Genomic DNA, 20,055 nt, shown 5'->3' with positions numbered 1-20,055 from the left:
TGGTCGCCCCATCTGCGGAAGGATGTTCTTGCCATGGAAAGAGTGCAACGGCGATTCACCAGGCTGATACCTGGAATGGCGGGAATGACCTACGAAGAGAGATTAAATAGTTTGGGCTTGTACTCACTGGAGTTTAGAAGATTGAGAGGGGATCTCATCGAAACATATAAAATTATGGCAGGCCTGGACAGGCTGAATTCAGAGAGAATGTTTCCAATGGCCGGGGAGCACAGAACCAGGGGCCACAGTCTAAAAATAGCGGGCAAATCATTTAAAACAGAGATGAGGAAGAATTTCTTCACTCAAAGAGTGGTGAGCCTGTGGAATTCCCTGCCACAGAGGGCTGTGAAGGCTAATTCAATAAATATTTTCAAGAGAGAATTGGATATATTTCTGAAGGCTAAGGGGATTAAGGGTTACGGAGAAAAGGCGGGGACGGGGTACTGAACTGGTAAGATCAGCTATGATCTCAGACGAAGATCAGCCATGATCTCATTGAATGGCGGAGCAGGCTCGAAGGGCCGAATGGCCTACTCCTGTTCCTATCTCTATGTATCTATGTATCTATGTATCTCTATGAAAGAGCTATTCAATTAGTCCCACACTCCCCATCGCCCTGCAAATCCTCGCATTTTCCAAGTATTTATCCCAATTGCCTTTTGAAAGTTACTATTGAACCTGCTTCCACCGCCCTTACAGGCAGTGCCTTCCAGCTCATGTGTCGCTAGGGTTTATTCTCCTGAAGGTGTTGGCTCATGCTGGGATTTGGTGCCAAGGGCACGAGCAGTCACCTGGTACTTCACTCAAAAAAAATCGCTATTCTTCACACCTGGGTTCAAACAAGACTACTTGACCACAGTGGGCATCGCTCAATCCCGCTTTTAAACCTGAAAACCAGATACACCACATTTCCAGCAAGGGATAGCACTCAGGAATGGAAACCCCAGGCTGATTTCCCCCGCTCCCACTCCCTCTCCCTAACCCAAGGACAGCGAGACCACTGCAGTGTCCCAACTGTTGTCTGGATGAGATCGGAAGTCTCCGCACAGACTGGGGACCTCCCGGTAAAGCGAAGGCAAGACTTGCATTTATATAGCACCTTCCACGATCTCAGGACGTCCCAAAGCACTTTACAGCCAATGAAGTACTTTTTGAAGTGTAGTCACTGTTGTAATGTAGGAAACGCAGCAGCCAATTTGCGCACAGCAAGCTCCCACAAACAGCAACGAGATAATGACCAGATAGTGTTTTAAAAAAAAAGTGATGTTGGTTGATGTTGTGTTTGTACCGCTATACACAACTACATAAAATAATAAAGCAGCAGAGACGGAGAGTAACTTCAAGTGATCTTTACTGGGTAACTGGAACTTCGGCACTGACTATACAAATCGATACGCGTCTGTTATATACGCTCGCAACTAAGGATGTACATCCGCAAAACAAAGTAGTCCCTTCAATGTTGTATACATTACACTTCCTCCCCCTTTAGTTTAATAGTATATTAACGCAAAATTTCTATAATTAACATACAGAGCCTGTCTTTACAGTAACCTTTTTGTTTACAGTAACCTTTTTGTTTTCTTAAAAGTAACAAAATTCAAATTCCAACATAACATTTTATTTTGTCAACAGCCCTTTTACAAGTCAAGTCTCTGGGAGGCCTCCTCTGCCTCTCTGGGTAACATCTCTCCAGACTCTCTTGCTTTGGGGAATGAGACTGTACAGGTACAGGTGCATCAGGTGAGCTATCAGCACAGGTAGAGCTCTCAGCTGTGGATGAGGCTGGTGCTGATGCTGATGAATCAGGAGTGTCTGTTTCCATGTCAGGTGAGTCTGGGCGAGGTATAGGGGTGTTTTCCACCTGAACATCCAGAATTTGGTCCACATGACGTCTCAAAACGTTCTCTCCCACATCCACAGTATACATCAGTGGTCCCCCTCGTGGATATTGTCCCTGGTTGCCACTTTTCCATCCAGAAATCACGAGCAAGAACTGACTGTCCCACACTGAAGCTTCTTGTTGGCTTAGCATTCAAATGTTTGAACTGTTTGTTCTCTACATCACGACGTACATTCGGTTTAAGAAGGTCCATGCGAGATCTCAGGTTCCTGTTCAGAAACATCATCACTGGAGTCTGATTAGTGGCTGCGTGTACTGCGTTCCGATAAGCAAAGAGGAAATTGTCTCTTGTGTTGCAGTGGTAGATTCTCGCTGTACATTGCTTTGATGGCCTTCTTGAAAGTCTGTACGAATCTTTCTGCCAAGCCATTTGTAGCTGGATGGTACGGGGCAGATGTGTAGTGCTTGATTCAATTTTTCCTCATGAAACCTTGGAAGTTGTCAGAGACAAATTGTCGTCCATTGTCTGTGCAGATTTGTTCTGGTAGGCCATTTCTAGCGAACATGGTCCTCAGAACTGAAATGGTCTTTTCAGATGTGGTTAATTTCATTTTAATGACCTCGGGCCATTTGGAATGTGCATCGACTGCAATCAAGAACATGGAGTCCATGAACGGTCCAGCAAAGTCGATGTGCACACGTTGCCATGGTGATAAGGGCCATTCCCATGGATGGAGAGGGGCTTGTGGTGGTGCGTTCTGGACCTTTTGACATCCTGAGCAGCTCTTTGTCAGGTCCTCAATCGGTTTGTCAATTCCCGGCCACCACACGTATCCACGGGCAAGGCTTTTTATCTTTACCGTACCTAAGTGGCCTTCATGCAGTTCATCTAGCACTCGGTTACGAAGCTTGGGAGGAATCACAACTCGTGAGCCGCACATCAGTGTTCCCCGACACACTGATAACTGCTCCCTCCTAGCTGAGAATGCTGGAAACAATAAGTCACCATGCGCTGGCCATCCCTTCACAGTGATGTCATAAACTTTTGACAATGTAGGGTCATTGCATGTTTCTCTTTCAATGAGGGAGTTTGTCACTGGTAGCTGCTCAACTATTGTTGTGTGAAATACCTCTGCTGAGTCAACTGTTGTAGTTCTGAGGTCGGCAGTGGTAAACGTGACAAACCATCGGCGTTGCCATGTTGCTTGGTCCCCTTGTATTCAATGTCATACAGGTGAGCCCCTAGGAAGAGTGACCATCGCTGCAGCCGTTGTGCCGTCATCACTGGAACGCCCTTCCTTGGGTTGAAGATTGAAACGAGAGGCTGGTGGTCAGTTAACAGTGTAAACTGTTGACCATACAAGTAGTGGTTGAATTTCTTGACTCCCCACACAAGGCTGAGGGCCTCTCGGTCAATCTGTGCATAATTGCGTTCAGCTGTAGTCAATGATCTTGAGGCAAAGGCTATTGGTCTTTCTGAGCCGTCTGGGAACTTGTGACAACACGGCACCAATGCCATGGGGTGAAGCATCACATGCCAGTCGAATAGGTAAGGATGGGTCAAAGTGAGCTAGCACCTCTTCTGAAGTAATGAGTCTTTTACTCTCTTGAAAAGCTTGTTCACAGCTGTCACTCCACTTCCATTGTGACCCTGTCTGTAGCAGTGCATTTAGTGGATGTAACACTGTGGATAGGTTGGGCAAGAACTTGTGATAGTAGTTCACCAGTTGAAGATATGATCTCAACTGAGACACATTTTCAGGTGTTGGTGCATTAATCACAGCTTCAATCTTGTCTGGAGACTTGTGTAAACCGTCCTTGTCAATCACATGTCCACAGTATGAGATTTCCTTTTTGAAAAACTCACTTGTCTCGGTTCGCTCAGAGCCCATACTCCCGTAATCTGATGAGCACCTGTTCGAGGTTGGAAAGGTGGTCGTTGTCATTCTTGCCACTAAAGATTATGTCATCAAGATAACACTGAGTACCTGGGATCCCCTGCAAGACTTGGTCCATTGCCCTTTGCCAGATTGCAGGAGCTGATGCTATTCTGAGTACCAGCCGATTGTACTGGTAAAGGCCTTTGTGCGTATTTGTCAGGTACTTCTTTGATGCATCATCAATTTCCATTTGGAGATAGGCCTGGGCCAAGTCAATCTTTGTGAAGCGTTCTCCTCTTGACAGGGAAGCAAAGATGTCCTCAATGCGAGGCAATGGGTACTGTAGTGTGTGGAGGACTGGGTTAACAGTCACTTTAAAGTCTCCGCAGATGCGCACTTTTCTTGGCTTTCCTGGTTTTGTGCTGGAGGTTTTCTTCATCACTGGAACTATAGGTGTGGCCCATTCACTCCAATCCACCTTGGACAGGACTCCTAACTGCTCCAAGTTCTCCAGCTCTGCTTCTACTGAAGGGCGAATTGCATAAGGCACTGGTCTGGCCTTGTGGAACTTTGGATTTGCGTTCTCCTCAATCTTAATTTTTGCTGTCATGCCCTTAAGTGTTCCTATTCCCTTCTTGAACACTTCCCGAGAGTCAGATTATTTGTGACAGTCTCTCAGGAGTGGCGTTGCTGTCCTCCTTTGCTGACAAACAGTGCTTGGATGGTGTGCCAATCCAACTGTATTTTCCTGAGCCATTCGCGACCCAGCAATGGTGGTCCTCCATTTTTCAGTACATAGAGGTTCAATTGCGGTATTTTTTTTCTTTGTATGTCACTGTCACTTTTATTTTACCTTTGGGGCACACTTTGTCCTGTGTATGTCTTTAACAGTACTTTAGTTGGCCATAGCGGTATGTGTGAAAACAGTCGTTTGTAGTCATGTACAGAGATCACTGTTAAAGCTGAGCCTGTGTCCAACTCCATTTTCAGCCTAACTCCTGCCACTTCTGGAGTAATCCATATTATTCTGTGATCCTCGGTCTCTTTCACACTGTGTAGTTTCAGACAAGCCAAATCCTCTTCTTGAGTCTGTCACTTTTTTTTTAATCTGAACTGTTTCCAGTCACATGGTGTACCTTCTTGTATCTTTCTTTGAAAGGTTTCTTGTTTTCAGTCACTTGATGTACCTTCTTGTTACTCTGTATTGTATCAGTTTTCTGCTTCTTACTTGCTTTGCAGACTCTTTCAATGTGCCCTTGTCTGCCACATTGTCTAGTCTTTGTCTTTAAACCAACAGTCATTGTGGTCATGTGACATTTTGCCACAGCGATAACACTTCTTTTTCTTGTTTCAGTGACATTTTATTAGTTGAATATTCCAGGGATTTTTGTTGAATTTCTAAAGTGCCACGTGCTACTGCTTCCATTGATATTGCGATACTCAGAGCCTTCTCCAATGTGAGGTCTTTTTCAGACAGGAGCTTCTTTTGTGTGCTTTCACTTTGCATGCCACCCACAAATCTGTCCCTCAATGTGTCTGATAAGCCCACTCCAAATTGGCAATGTTCTGATAATTTGCGCAACTTTGCCAAATATTCAGAAATGCTTCATTTTTACTCTGGTTCCGTTTATGGAATTTAAATCTTTCAGCTATGAGCAGTGGTTTGGGGCTTAAATGGTCTTGGAGTGTGTCCACTATTTGTTTGAATGTTTTGTTTGCTGGCTTTTCAGGGGTTAATAAACTACGTAGCAGCCCATATGTCTTTGCGCCCATAACACTCAGCAAAACAGTGGCTTTCTTTTCTACCTCCACTCCGTTAGCCTCACAGTACAACTCCACTCTTTCAGTGTAAGTTGCCCAGTCTTCAATGCTGCTATCAAATGCTGCAATAGTGCCAATCATCGTCATTTTTTTTTTCCGAACCCGTTTTTCTTTCTTTACTAGTTAGCTAGCGTCATGCAAGTCCTGTGCACTTTTCACTTGACTTACGTATCCCCTGCCTAGCTTAGCAAGCGTACTCCATTTTCTCTGCCTTCTCGCTCCTCTCTTCCAAGTTTCGGTGTCCTCTGGATGCGATGCCAGAATAGGAAGACGTAGGTTCATAATTCTCGTCGCCAATTTGTTGTGTTTGTACCGCTATACACAACTACATAAAATAATAAAGCAGCAGAGACTGAGAGTAACTTCAAGTGATCTTTACTGAGTAACTGGAACTTCAGCACTGACTGTATAAATCGATACGCGTCTGTTATATACGCTCGCAACTAAGGATGTACATCCACAAAACAAAGTAGTCCCTTCAATGTTGTATACATTACACTTGAGGATAAATATTGACCAGGAAACACTCTTCAAAATAGTGCCGTGGGATCTTTTATGCCCACCTGAAAGCAGATGGGGCCTTGGTTTAAGGTCCCATCTGAAAGATGGCACCTCCTACAGTGCAGCACTGGGAGTGTCAGCCTGGATTTTGTGCTCAAGTCTCTGGCGTGGGACTTGAACCCACAACCCACTAAGCCACAGAAACATCATGCCAACCAAGACTGGAGTAAAATAAAAAGGATAGTCTGCTCATGCTCCCCTCTGCAAATGGAGTTCGCTCTCCTGAAGTTATGCAGACACCAGTAAATGAAGGTGGCGGCTTGTTCTCGGTTTGCCACATCCTCATAAACTGCCCAAATTTCCAGAATCAGTCCAAATTGAGCACAGTTGCTTCCAAATGCCAACTAAATCCCAAAAAGCTGTTTTAACTACATACTTGCGGTGTCAAACGCAAGCTACAGCAAATTCACAAGGTGGAGAGCACGAGAAAGGGGGAGGAGAGGAGGGAATGGGGGAAGAGAGCAAGAGGAGAGCAAGAGGAGAGAGAGAGAGAGAGAGAGAGAGAGAGAGAGAGAGAACGCACGCACACGGGAGGGGGGGAAGCAGAGAATGGGGAGAGAGCAAGGGGGGAGGAGAGGAGAGAGAGCACACGCACACGAGAGGAAGGAAGGAAAGGGGGGGTGAAGAGAGAGAGAGAGAGCATGCGAGGGAGGAGGAGAGAAGGAGGAGAAAAAAAAGCAAGGAGAGGTGGGGGTGGGGAAATAGAGATGACTAAATACAAATCATTTTATCCCTGAGAGCGCGCACGATGTGGATTGTAACACTTACCAAGCAGGAGCAGACATCATTATTCAAGCACTGAGTTTCCCCGTCTCCTTTGGTTGATGGTGAACATTGGTGCCTTGACTAACATACATCCTTCAACCAACATCCGAATGAGATCAGTCGGCCATTCATCACATTGCTGTTTGTGGGACCAAGCTTTTTAACCTTTACAGGTTTAAAATGATGGGGAAAACAACTTGTATTTAGAGAGTGCCTTTCATGACCTCATGACGTCCCAAAGCGCTTTACAGCCAATGAAGTACTTTTTTTTTTGAAGTGTGGCCACTGTTGTAATGTAAGAAACGCAGCAGCCAATTTGCACACAGCAAGCTCCCACAAACAGCAATGAAATAATGACCTGATGATCTGTTTTTGTGATGTCAACTGAGGAATGCATTTTGGCCAGGACACGGGGGAAAACTCGCCTGCTATTTTTCGAATAGTGCCATGTCATATCCACCCGAGAGCAGACGGGGCCTCGGTTTAACGTCGCATCCAAAAGATGGCACATCCCCACCACCCCCCCTGCCCCCAACCCCTCAGTACTGCACTGAAGGCTCAACCTGGATCTTGCACAAGTCTCTAGAGTGGGTCTTGAACCCACAACCTTGACTGCATGCACATTTGTAACAAAAGAATCTCAGCGATGCAATGTCACCAGTTCTGTGGTCCAGTTACTGCTTGCATAAGAATGCTCTCATAGTGAGAGAGAGAGAGAGAGAGAGAGAGAGAGCGCGAGATTCCAGGACACAGTGCAGCCAATTAGTGATAGTATGCGAGAGAAGCAACAAGCAGGGAGGTTTAATCCGGGTTTGTACTTCCGATCTGTACATGTACTGCTTTAGCACCAATAATGCACCCAATACACAACTTTCAAGTGGAGGTCCCCCAACCTTAGCGATGGGATCCTGGGGCGGGAGGTCGGAGAAAGCGACAAATTCCTGCACATGTGTGCCTTATTACTTTATTAGTACAGTAACAAAAAGAATTTTCCTGCAATGATCGCACCGGGGGAATTGATGATTGTCATTTGAAAGTTAGGATGAGGGAAGCATGGTGATTGTGCCAATGATTGTGCTAGGCTGACACTCCAGTGCAGTGCTGGGGGAGTGCCACACTGTCAGAGGTACCGTCTTTTGGATGAGACATAAGAACATAAGAAATAGGAGCAGGAATAGGCTGATGCGCCATCAATTACTCAAAAGACTGAAGTTGAGCGAGTAACAATCAGGCTTTTATTAACTAAAGAATGAAGGTCTTGTCTCGAGTGGTCGACCCGTCCAGAATACTAAGGGACTGGGAGGTAGTCACTTATATACCTGGAATAGTGGGAGGAGTCAGCCGAGGCATGTCCAGACCTGTACCTAGTGGAATACACATACAGACACAGACAGGTATGACAGTGGTTTACCACATAGGCTATTCGGCCCTTCGAGCCTGCTCCGCCATGCAATGAGATCATGGCTGATCTTCTACCTCAACGCCATTCACCGGCCCTATTACCATATCCCTTGATGCCCTTACTAGTCAGAAATCTATCGACTTCTGTTTTGAATATACCCAATGACGTTAAACCGAGGCCCCCGTCTACGCTCTCAGGTGGACGTAAAAGATCCTATGGCACTACTTCGGAGAACAGCTGTGGCGTTATCCCTGGTGTCTTGGCCAATATTTATCCCTCAATCAACATCACTAAAGCAGATTGTCTGGTCATTATCACATTGCTGTTTGTGGGAGCTTGCTGTGCGCAAATTGGCTGCCGCGTTTCCCACATTACAACAGTGACTGCACTTCAAAAAATTACTTCATTGGCGGTAAAGCGCTTTGGGATGTCTGGTGGTCGTGAAAGGCGCTATAGAAATGCAAATCTTTCTTTCTAAATTGATGAACCCTGCTCACTGACTCCCCAGCAAGAGGGCATAGCCTTTCCCTATTCACTCCCATCAAAACCCTTATGTGAAGGGATTCACGGATAGTTGATCCTCCTTAGCACGTGGCTATAGAAATGCAAGTCTTTCTTTACTAGACCAACAAACTGGGATTCTGCACCAAGAATGGTCACATCCCCCTTTTTTTTGATCCTAAAAAAAATTCTACCTTGTCTGCTACCATGACAACACCAGCAGTCTTCTGGGAAGGAGGTATGTTGCTTGTCTTGTACAGTTGCCAATATCTATTGCCAGGACAATCCTAACCTCAGTAGAAAAGGGTCTGGGGCTCATTTCCTTTCTTAAGACGGAGTGATGTAAAGCAGTTCATTCAGTGAAAGGATGAAGGAAGCGGTTTTCAAAAAGAAAACAAAAAAAAAACCGACAAAAACAAATCCCACAAAAAACAGGATTGTCCCGAGGCATAAAAGACTACAGCAGACTCTTGGTCTTAATACACAGAGCTTTTGTCGTCCGCATGCCAATCAGCCCAAAACTCTCAGCTACGTCCACCTTTGTTGGCGACTGGCCTTTTGTGGGGAATATGCTACTGTACTTGGGGCACGTAGTTAACTCTGTTGAATTGATTTCTTTCTGGTCGAGCACTTGCTTGAAGCTGCAGTGCTCCAGACTGGCTTTTTCTCCATCCGTCGGGGTTCGGTGAAGGAGGGGTGGGAAGAGGTCCGCGTGGCGCAGCTACACTGATGTAGGCCAGTTGGGCTGAAATGGCCGGTTTCGGTGCTGTAAATTCTATGCCGTCGGCACAGGGTCCTGCACATCACAAACTTGGGCTACTTGAACTGTTGCGGGCTCCCGCCCCTCACTTGGAGGAAGGGTTGCCAACTCTGGTCGGACATATTCCTGGCGGATTCATCATGACCTCCCTCCTCCAACTGCCCTGACTAGTCAAACAGCAACCCCTCCCCAATATTTTCATATAAAAAAAGTGTTCAAAGAAATTGAAAAATACTTTAAAAAAAAAACATCCTTATGATTTTTCTCCTGACGTGACTCACACCAGTGTCCAGGAGATTAATCTTCAATTCCTGGAGACTCCAGGACAATCCTGGGAGGGCTGGCAACCCTACTTGGGAGGGTGCACATTGGTGACTCTTCCATCACTCACAGAACAGAGACCCAGTACTGGACACGGACACAGACACAGACACGCACGCAAACTCCTCGAATGATCATCCTCACCGACGTCACGAGTCAGGGTCTCCCATGTCTTAAAAATCATAGGGCACTCTGTTTGAGTGTGATGGACCTCCAGGAGGGGAGCCTCACATCTCAGTGTGTTCAGATGCGCGAGCTCGAGGAACAGCACCGCAACTTTCTATTCGGCACTTTACAGCCTTCCAGACTCACGCCGAGTGCAATCATTTTAGCTCATAACCGCCGTCCCCATTTTTTCCAGATGGCAGCTGTTGCTGATGATTCTAGACCCATCTCTTGTTTCTTTACTTGTCCCATTACCATCCCCAGTCACCTTGCTCCATCCTCCCTTTTGTCATTTAATCTCTCCTGCCTGCCACCCTATCACAGACCTTCCCTTTTGTACTTTCTTCCTCTCTGTACTTGCTTAAAACCTGTGACGTCTCTAACTTTCTCCAGGTCTGACGGAAGGTCATCGACCTGAAGCGTTAACTCTGTTTCTCTCTCCACAGATGCTGCCTGACCTGCTGAGTATTTCCAGCATTTTCTGTTTAGGTAGTCCTCAACATGCACACAACAAGGGGGCACACCTGAAACATCAACTCATTCATTCTCAGCACCAACAGATGCTTTGAGTGTTTCCTGCATTTTCTAATTATTGATTCAGATTGCCAACATCTGCAAGTCCCCTCTCCAACAAAATGGAGTTACAGTGCCACTTGTGTGCCTTCACCCCTTCAATGCAACAGTGACAGTATAACTGCAGTCACAAAAGACCTCCCCCCTCCACTTTAAAAATGACTTCAGGAGCGAACATTAGGATGAGCATGTGGAAAATCCCATCACCATCCCACCTGGGACATTTACAAGAAACCTCAGGTCTCTGCAGAGTAATCTAAAGTACAGCTGGCCAACAAAAAAAATAATAAAAAGGTCAAGAGAAAGGGACTCAACAAAATGTAGCTCCTTACCTCCTTTAACTTTCAATAGCCTTGCTTGTGTGACTCTTAAATGTCCTCACAGACACACATAAAAAGGATGTTCCAACCAGCAGCCACAGCTGCCCCGAGACATTTGAGCAAAATGCGGCATCCAGCAGGTATCCGACAATATATAGAGACTAGTCAGAGACTGACAGAATTCCGCTTCATGACTCAGTGATTCTCCAGCCTAAGTCCAGTGAATCACTTCAAAATAAAAGTTCCCAATCCAATTCTGCACAGAGTCCTAAAGGAACATGCTGGTTTACAACTGAAAGTACTCAAGTAGCTAATGACAAGTGACAGGTTAACACAATTGCCTTTTAATCTAGCCACCCGCCCCTCCCTACTTTAAATCATTTCAATACCAGGTACTCCATTTGATAATGAAAGAGGATCTTCAGTTACTTTGCATTTCTTAATATTTGTGTCAGTGAGAGCCTATTTTGATGGACCAGTAAGGGTGACCCAGGGACTTCTGACCACAATCAGCACAAGTGCAAAGTGCGCCCCGGCACCACTAGGTGTATCGAGGCGGCTCAGGCGTGTGGGGCGATCCCGTCTGAGCTTTCCCCCGTTCGGACGGAATTCCTTGTCGGCGCCCAGCCCCGACACCCCCCTCGGGAGCCGGCGCCTCACAACTTGAGCCGTCTCGAGGAAATACCCTCTGTGCCTTTTCATTCCGCACGGAGGGGTTTCCTGTACGGGCTGCTCCTGCACACCTTCCACTTTGCCATCTTCGCCTGCCGTCCGGACACGCCGTGGCGTGCAGTTTTACCTTCCGACGGAGGCGGAGGTCCCCAATGGGGGGCTCTCTATGCGGGAGTCCTCCCTTGTTCTATTGGGGACTTGGCCTGGAGGGTGTTGCACAGGGCAGTCCCGTGCAATAGGTATTTAAGTAGGTTCACGGACTCCCAGACCGCATGTTTGTTCTGCGGTCTGGAGGAGTCCGTGTTTCATATTTATATAGAGTGTGAGAGGTTGCAGCCCCTCTTTCATTATTTGAAGGGGCTGCTCCTCAAGTTTTGGTTGCACTTCAGTCCCACGCTCTTGATCTACGGTCACCCGGTGCGGAGGGGAGCGGGCAGGTCGGAGGACCTCCTCGTGGGTCTGCTCCTGGGCCTGGCGAAGAAGGCCATTAATTGGTCCAGGCAGCGGGCGGTCGAGGGGGTCGTCCGGCCGGATTGCCTCCCTCTCTTCCGTGGCCATGTTCGCGCCCGGGTGGCCCTAGAGCTGGAGCACGCGGTGTCCGCCGGCGCGCTAGATCACTTTCGTGACCGGTGGGCGCCGCGGGGACTGGAGTGCTTAATTGGGCTGGAGAACCAAATTTTAATTTGATTATTAAGGTTTATTTGAAGTTTTATTGGTTTATTACAGTTTGATTGGTTTATTTACAGTTTTAATGGTTTATTTACAGTTTTTTATCTGTCTAAATTTATGGTTTTACCAAAAGAGGATCAGCACAAGTGCCCCTTTTAGGGCCCCACTGATATAGGAAAGAAACATACGGTCCAATCAAATTAAAGAGCTACCAAGATAAGCATCAGGTGCGAGCAAAAACAAATAACTTGTATTTATATAGCGCCTTTAATGTAGTAAAACGTCCCAAGGCGCTTCACGGGAGGGTTATCAAACAAAATTTGACACCGAGCCACATAAGGAGATTTTAGGGCAGGTGACCAAAAGCTTGGTCAAAGAGGTTTTAAGGAGCGTCTTAAAGGAGGAGAGAGAGGGGTAGAGAGGCGGAGAGGTTTAGGGAGGGAATTCCAGAGCTTGGGGCCCAGGCGGCTGAAGGCACGGCCGCCAATGGTGGAGCGATTAAAATGGGGAATACGGAAGAGGCCAGAGTTGGAAGAGCGCAGAGATCGCGGAGGGTTGTTCCCGTTAAGCTGTGCGGCCGCGTGGAGCTCCTGTGCAGCCGACTCACCGGCTGTTAAACGCGCGGAGATTTGAATTAGGCCGCGCAGCCCGTTAAAGGATCCGGGCACCTCCAAAAAATTTGAGGGAACATTGATTGCAAGGGGCTGGAGTTGGTTACAGAGATATGGGGGTGGGGGGCTGGGTGGCGAGGCCATGGAGGGATTTGAAAACAAGGATGTGAATTTTTGCAATCGAGGCGTTGCCGGACCGGGAGCCAGTGTAGGTCAGCGAGCACAGGGGTGATGGGTGAACGGGACTTGATGCGAGTTAGGACACGGGCAGCCAAGTTTTGGATGACCTCAAGTTTAACGGAGGGTGGAATGTGGGAGGCCGGCCAGGAGTGCGTTGGAATAGTCGAGTCTCGAGGTAACAAAGGCATGGATGAGGGTTTCAGCAGCAGATGAGCTGAGGCGGGGCGGAGACGGGCGATGTTACGGAGGTGGAAAAGGATAGCTTCCCAACTAATTCATGATTTTATTAATGATGTCTATGAGGCACTCTATACCCTGCGGTGTACGGAGTTCCAGGATTTTGACCCAATGACAATGAATGAATGGTGATATACATCCAAGTAGATGGGCCAAATGGCCTACAGTACCAAGCGATTATATCCTGAATTACTAGGGTATATTTTTAAAGGACTAAACTAATTTATCTGATGTACACACTGCGGTGTTACAGTTCGGCTCAGTCATGAGTTTCACATCGAGACAGCACTACCGGGGATTTGCTTGGGATGGGATTCTCCCAATCGGCCGCCGTATCTTCAGCGGAAGACGGACGGAAACCTTTGGGAGTTCTCCCCGGTGTCCTGGCCAATACTTATCCCTCACCCAACATCACTAAAAAACCGATTAGCTGGTCATTATCACATTGCTGCTTGTGGGAGCTTGCTGTGTGCAAACTGCCGACTGCGTTTCCTACATTACGACCGTGACTACACTTCAAAAGCAGTTCATTGGCTGTAAAGCGTTTCGGGACGTTCTGAGGTTGTGAAAGGCGCTATAGGAATGCAAGTTGTGCAGTGAGTGCAACTGAGTGAGGCACCATTACTAAACCTGCTCCAACCACCAGGTAAGTATGACGACGCTTGCGTCTGCGCTCACTCGGAGGTCGAACTCCAAATCATCGTCAACACCTTCACCGAAGCGTACGAGAGCATGGGCCTTACACTAAACATCCGTAAGACAAAGGTCCTCTACCAACCTGCCCCCGCCACACAGTAGTGCTCCCTGATTATCAAAATCCACGACGAGGCCTTGGACAATGTGGACCACTTTCCATACCTCGGGAGCCTACTGTCAACAAGGGCAGACATCGATGACGAAGTCCAACACCGCCTTCAGTGTGCCAGTGCAGCCTTCGGTCGCCTGAGGAAGGGAGTGTTTGAAGACCAGGACCTCAAACCCGGCACCAAGCTCATGGTCTACAGAGCAGCAGTGATACCTGCCCTGCTGTATGCCTCAGAGACATGGACCATGTACAGGTGGCACCTCAAAGCACTGGAGAGGTACCACCAATGCTGCCTCCGCAAGATCCTGCAAATCCATTGGCAGGATAGGCGCACCAACGTCAGTGTTCTTGCTCAGGCCAACATCCCCAGCATCGAAGCTTTGACCACGCTCGATCAGCTCCGATGGACGGGTCACGTCATCCACATGCCCGATACGAGACTCCCAAAACATGCGCTCTACTCGGAGCTCCGACACGGCAAGAGAGCCCCAGGTGGGCAGAGGAAATGCTTCAAGGACACCCTCAAAGCCTCCTTGGAAAAAGTGTAACATCCCCACCGACACCTGGGAATCCCTGGCCCACGACTGCACAAAGTGGAGGAGAAGCATCCGGGAAGGCGCTGAACACCTCGCGTCTCTTCGCCGGGAGCAAGCGGAAGCCAAGCGCAGGCAGCGCAAGGAGCGCACGTCAACCCAAGCACCCCACCCACCCGCCCCTTCAACCACTGTCTGCCCCACCTGTGACAGAGACTGTAGGTCCCGCATTGGACTCATCAGTCACCTGCGAACTCATTTTTAATGTGGAAGCAAGTCATCCTCGGTTCCGAGGGACTGCCTAAGAAGAGAAGAAGAAGAAGAAGAAGAAGAAAGTATGCGAGGTCTTGAGAGGTGGAGTGTATGCTGCTTCAGGCTCGACAGATATGCAAGAGGAAAAGGTTTAACCGTATGGTTGGATTTGACGCCCGCTGGGATCGACACCTAGACTCGAATAGTTTACTCTTTACGTTATTGCTTATATGATTCGAACAGTGAACCAAACGCGGGCGGGGGTGCGGATTTGAATTTAATGTTCGCGATTCGGGGTTCATTTATACCTAGGCGGTCAGAGATCGGCAGCTATAGAACAGCTTCCAGCCCACGGTATTCACATAGAATTGCACAGAAATGACGGCACAGAAGCAGGGCATTCGATTCCACGACCAGTGGGCACCAGACGGGCTGGAGAGCTTAGTCGACACGGATAATAATATTCTGATACAACAGCAAAATACTGCAGATACTGGAAATCTGAAATAACAACAGAAAATGCTGGAAACACTCAGCAGGTCAGGCAGCATCGAGGAGAGGGAAACAGAGTCAGCTTCAAGGGTTCGACCCGAAACGTTAACTCTGTTTCTCTCTCCTCGATGCTGCCTGACCCGCTGAGTGTTTCCAGACCTGCTGAGTGTTTCCAGCACTTTCTGTTGTTAATTTAATAATATTCTGATTTAATTTGATAAGCTTCCTTTGTTTTATTTATATTTTGGGTGTTTATTGTTTGTGCCCCTTTATAAAGGGGGCACTTTTGTTTAATTATCTTTGATTTGGGTTGATGAGACACGGTGTCATCCCAATTGTCAATTAAGATTATGAAAGGTTTCGATTGGGTAGACGTGGAGAAGATGTTTCCACTTGTGGGGGGAGCCCAGAACTAGGGGCCATCAATATAAGACGGTCACTAATAAATCCAGCCGGGAATTCAGGAGAAACCGCTTTACCCAGAGAGTGGTGAGAATGTGGAACTCGCTGCCACAGGGAGTAGTTGAGGCGACTAGCACAGATTCATTTAAGGGGAAGCTGGATAAACACATGAGGGAGAAAGGAATAGAAGGATATGCTGATAGGGTGAGAGGAAGTAAGATGGGAGGAGGCTGGTGTGGAGCCTAAACACCGGCACGGAGCAGTCGTGCCGAATGGCCTGTTTCTGTGCAGCCCGTTCTATGTCATAAGGTAAATGCTTCAACAAGTGCTTTTTAAAGCTATGGGGAGCAGTAAGAGCAATCCCAACAAAAGATGAGGAAGATAAATAAGTAAAGCCCCCACCACACGAGGGAGACTGGCACATTAACAAGCCGCAGAAGGTCAAGACTCCAGCATTACTGGGAACATTCGGATCTGTGTTTAATGTGGGGGGGGGGTGGAATTGGAAAAACTACTATTCTGAAAAGCTGTGCATCAACTCCTTATTTGGTAGCCTGCCGAAGCCGTACTCTTGCCTTGTTCAAACATTCTGGACTATCCCCCAAAGTCTGGCTTCGGGAGGTCGGCCTGACTCAGCCTCCTTTGTGTGTGTTTTTTGTCATAACTCGATCCTACAACGCTCATGCCCATTTAAGGAGCGCCTTTCCTTTTTGCAGCCTGCGAGTTGTTGTTTTTTTCTCTCTCCCTCCTCCCCCCCGTCAGCTCCGACTGAACTGCTGCCTCTCGGTGTAAAACTTTTTTTAGGCTGCAAACATCCTAAACCAGCCGCTGCTTCTCAAACTCTGTGTTTTAATCCCTCTCCACGTGTCGCATTATTTAACCCGCTTGATTGCCTTGACTGTGCCGAAGGTCATCTTTGCAGTTTTAAAAAAAAAGTTACGTTGCAATCTGAGAGTTGAGTGGTGCTGCCAGTATTTTTTAACTTTCTCAACATAGAATGATACAGCACAGAAGGAGGCCATTCGGCCCATCGTGCCTGTGCCGGCTCTTTGAGAAAGCTGTCCAATTAGTCCCACTCTCTTTCCCCCCACCCCCCTGCTCTTTCTCCAGAGCCTTGCAAATTATTTTCCTTTCCAAACTGTTTCCACTGGCAGGAGGATCGTTAACCAGAGGACACAGATTGAAGATAATTGCCATAAAAGCCAAGGGGGAGATGAGGAGAAATTTTTGAACTCAGTGAGTTGTTGTGATCTGGAATGCGCTGCCCGAAAGGGCGGTGGAAGCAGATTCAATAGTGACTTTCAAGAGGGAACTGGATAAATACTTCAAGGGGAAACATGGGCCATGGGGATAGAGCAGAGTGGAGTGGGGCTAATTGGATCGCTCTTTCAAAGAGCCGGCACAGGCATGATGGGCCGAATGGCCTCCTTCTGTGCTGTATCATTCTATGAGGTATCTATCTGCACCGTCACTAAGACCGCCTGCTTCCACCTCCGTAACATCGCCCGTCCGCCCCTGCCTCAGCTCATCTGCTGCTGAAACCCTCATCCATACCTTTGTTACCTCTAGACTTGACTATTCCAATGCACTCCTGGCTGGCCTCCCAAGTTCCACCCTCCTTAAATTTGAGGTCGTCCAAAACTCGGCTGCCCGTGTCCTAACTCGCACCAAGTCCTGTTTACCCATCGCCTCTGTGCTCACTGACCTACATTGGCTCCCGGTTAAGCAACGCCTCGATTTCAAAATTCTCATCCTTGCTTTCAAATCCCTCCACGGCCTTGCCCCCTCCCTATCTCTGTAACCTCCAGCCCTACAAACCTCCGAGATCTCTACACTCCTTCAATTCTGGCCTCTTGAGCATCCCTGATTATATTGGCTCCACCTCTGGCGGCCGTGCCTTCAGCTGCCTGGGCCCTAAGCTCTGGAATTCCCTCCCTAAACCTCTCCGCCTCTCTACCTCTCTTTAAGATGCTCCTTAAAACCTACCTCTTTGACCAAGCTTTTGGTCATCTGCCCTAATATCTCCTTATGTGGCTCGGTGTCAAACTTTGTTCGATAACGCTCCTGTGAAGTGCCTTGGGGAATGTTTTACTACGTTAAAGGTGCTAGATAAATACAAGTTATTGCTGATGTAAATTGGATAAGTTCTCTGTGGAAAAGATAAAGTTGAGAGGTGATACGATTGCTGTTTTTCAGATTCTAAAGGGACTCGATAATATAGACCATGAAAAGCTGTTTCACCTTGTTCAGAACAGTAGAACCAGAGGACAAGGTCCGTGCTTGAAGGGGGAAGGGAGAGGGGGGGCGGGGGGGGGGGAATTCAAAACAAATCTGCGGAAGCAATATTTCAGTGAGCAAGTGGTCAATCTGCGGAACAGGCTGTCTAGGGAGATGCCGGAAGCAGTTAGTAATGGGCCAGTAACGTATGAGGAGAGATTGTGTCGATTGGGCTTATACTCACTGGAGTTTAGAAGATTGAGAGGGGATCTCATCGAAACCTATAAAATTCTGTCAGGTCTGGACAGACTAGATGCAGGAAGGATGTTTCTGATGGCTGGGGAGTCCAGTACCAGGGGTCATAGTCTAAGGATAAGGGGTAAGCCATTTAGGACTGAAATGAGGAGGAATTTCTTCACCCAGAGAGTGGTGAACCTGTGGAATTCTCTGCCACAGAGGGCGGTGGAGGCCAGTTCATTAAATATATTCAAGAAAGAGTTGGATATGTTTCTTGAGGCTGAAGGGATCAAGGGATATGGGGAAAAGGCGGGGACAGGGTACTGAGTTTGGATGATCAGCCATGATCACATTGAATGGCGGAGCAGGCTCGAAGGGCCGAATGGCCTACTCCTGCTCCTATCTTCTATGTTTCTATGTAATTCCGGTCCCAACGTGTGAGTACGGACGGGGTACTCACGCGTGGGCCCGTTGGAAGTGCCGGATTTCATCATGCACAGCGCATGCGCGGGAAACCGACATTTCCTCCAAGGGGTTCAGACGTCCAACGCGTGTGTGCAGGACTCTGCGCGCACGCGTTGAACTTCCTTTTTGACAGGTTTGCCCGTGTGCAAGGGCCTGAACTTTTTACACATATAAAAAGGAGGCGTAAGGAGTGGATTCTTGAAGGTAAGTGGTCTATTATTTAAAATTATTACATTTTTTCCACAGCTTCATTGTTTTTAAGGACTTTACAGTAAGGTAAGTTTATTTTTAGACACGATTTCTTAAAAAATTATTTTTTTCAAAAATTTTATTAATTGTTTAAAATAGTTTTTTAAAGTTATTTATAGTTTAATTATTGGGATGTTTTTTAAAATTTTATTTAAAGTTAAACTAGTCTTTTGGGCGCCCGTACTTTTCATGAGTTTGACAGTCTTTACTATCAAACTCATGAATGAAGTTTCCCCTCCCCTGATTGGCTGCAGAGTGCTCACCTGATCCCAACCGACACATCGCACTAACTACGCCGCTGGATCAGGTAAGCACTGCGCGCCGACATCTGAACCGGGCCTGTGACAGGAAATGCAAGCAGGCCCGGGCTTCAGATGTCGGCGCGTAGGGTGAGTGCACATCGGGGGCTTGCACGCGCGGCAAGCACCCGATCCTAATTTCTGGCCCAATGATTCATTCAAATGCAAATTAGATAGATTTCTTCCAGGAAATAACATTTTGGGATACAGTATATGAGTAAAGTGAGACATGACGTGTGGTGAGTGTAGAATGGTTGGGAGGAACAGCTGACTGTGCACTTCTGGTTCCCAAAGCTCTCCAGCACTGGGGGTGTTCCTCGCCTCGTGTCTGGGTCTGCTGTAGACTCACTGGAGGCGATGTTAACCCTACTCGCTCAGCAGAAACCTGGCGGGCAGCATCTGAAATTTTAACCCGCTCTCAATAACCATGATCTTATTGAATGGCGGAGCAGGCTCGTGGGGCCGTACGGCCGACTCCTGCTCCTGATTCTTATGTCCTTGTGTGACCGGGATTCATTCAAGATTTGGTTCTTGGTGAAGGTTGAGGTTTTACTGGTCAAGTGGAGAACATTGCACACCCTTGCACTGTTAATAAAGTGTGAATTCATCACATCTTTTCTCTCTTTCCCCCCCACCAAAAAAAAATAAACCAGCTATGAAATCATAATTAAAAACAAATGCTTAGAATCCTATAATAAATGAGTGGGAGCAACAGGGAACAGCAATATTACACATCAGCCGATTTTGTTCATGAGATTCGCTGAGACTACGATTTAAATTCTAGTCTTTGCTGGCCTCTGCTCTGGTCCTCCCAGGGTGGTTTACT

General features: G+C 47.4%; 1 protein-coding gene across 4 annotated transcripts in view; it reads right to left on the bottom strand.

Moving 5' to 3' along the window:
- palld (palladin, cytoskeletal associated protein) overlaps positions 1-20,055 on the bottom strand; it is a 610,835-nt gene that overhangs the window by 132,971 nt on the left and 457,809 nt on the right. The window contains exon 1 of one of the 4 annotated variants that reach the window (XM_085975544.1): positions 10,922-11,067. The exons of the other annotated variants lie outside the window; for them this stretch is intronic. The gene's annotated coding sequence lies outside the window, so the exon portion shown is untranslated. Of the gene's footprint in view, positions 1-10,921; positions 11,068-20,055 lie in introns of those variants that run through there. 4 annotated transcript variants of the gene reach the window in all.

Source organism: Somniosus microcephalus, chromosome 1 (assembly GCF_052327205.1).
Source record: "Somniosus microcephalus isolate GS21.2 chromosome 1, FLI_Smic_1.0, whole genome shotgun sequence".
NCBI classification, from domain to species: Eukaryota; Metazoa; Chordata; class Chondrichthyes; order Squaliformes; family Somniosidae; genus Somniosus; species Somniosus microcephalus.
The sequence above is the reverse complement of the archived record's forward strand: the minus strand, read 5'-3'. Positions and strand labels throughout refer to the sequence as shown.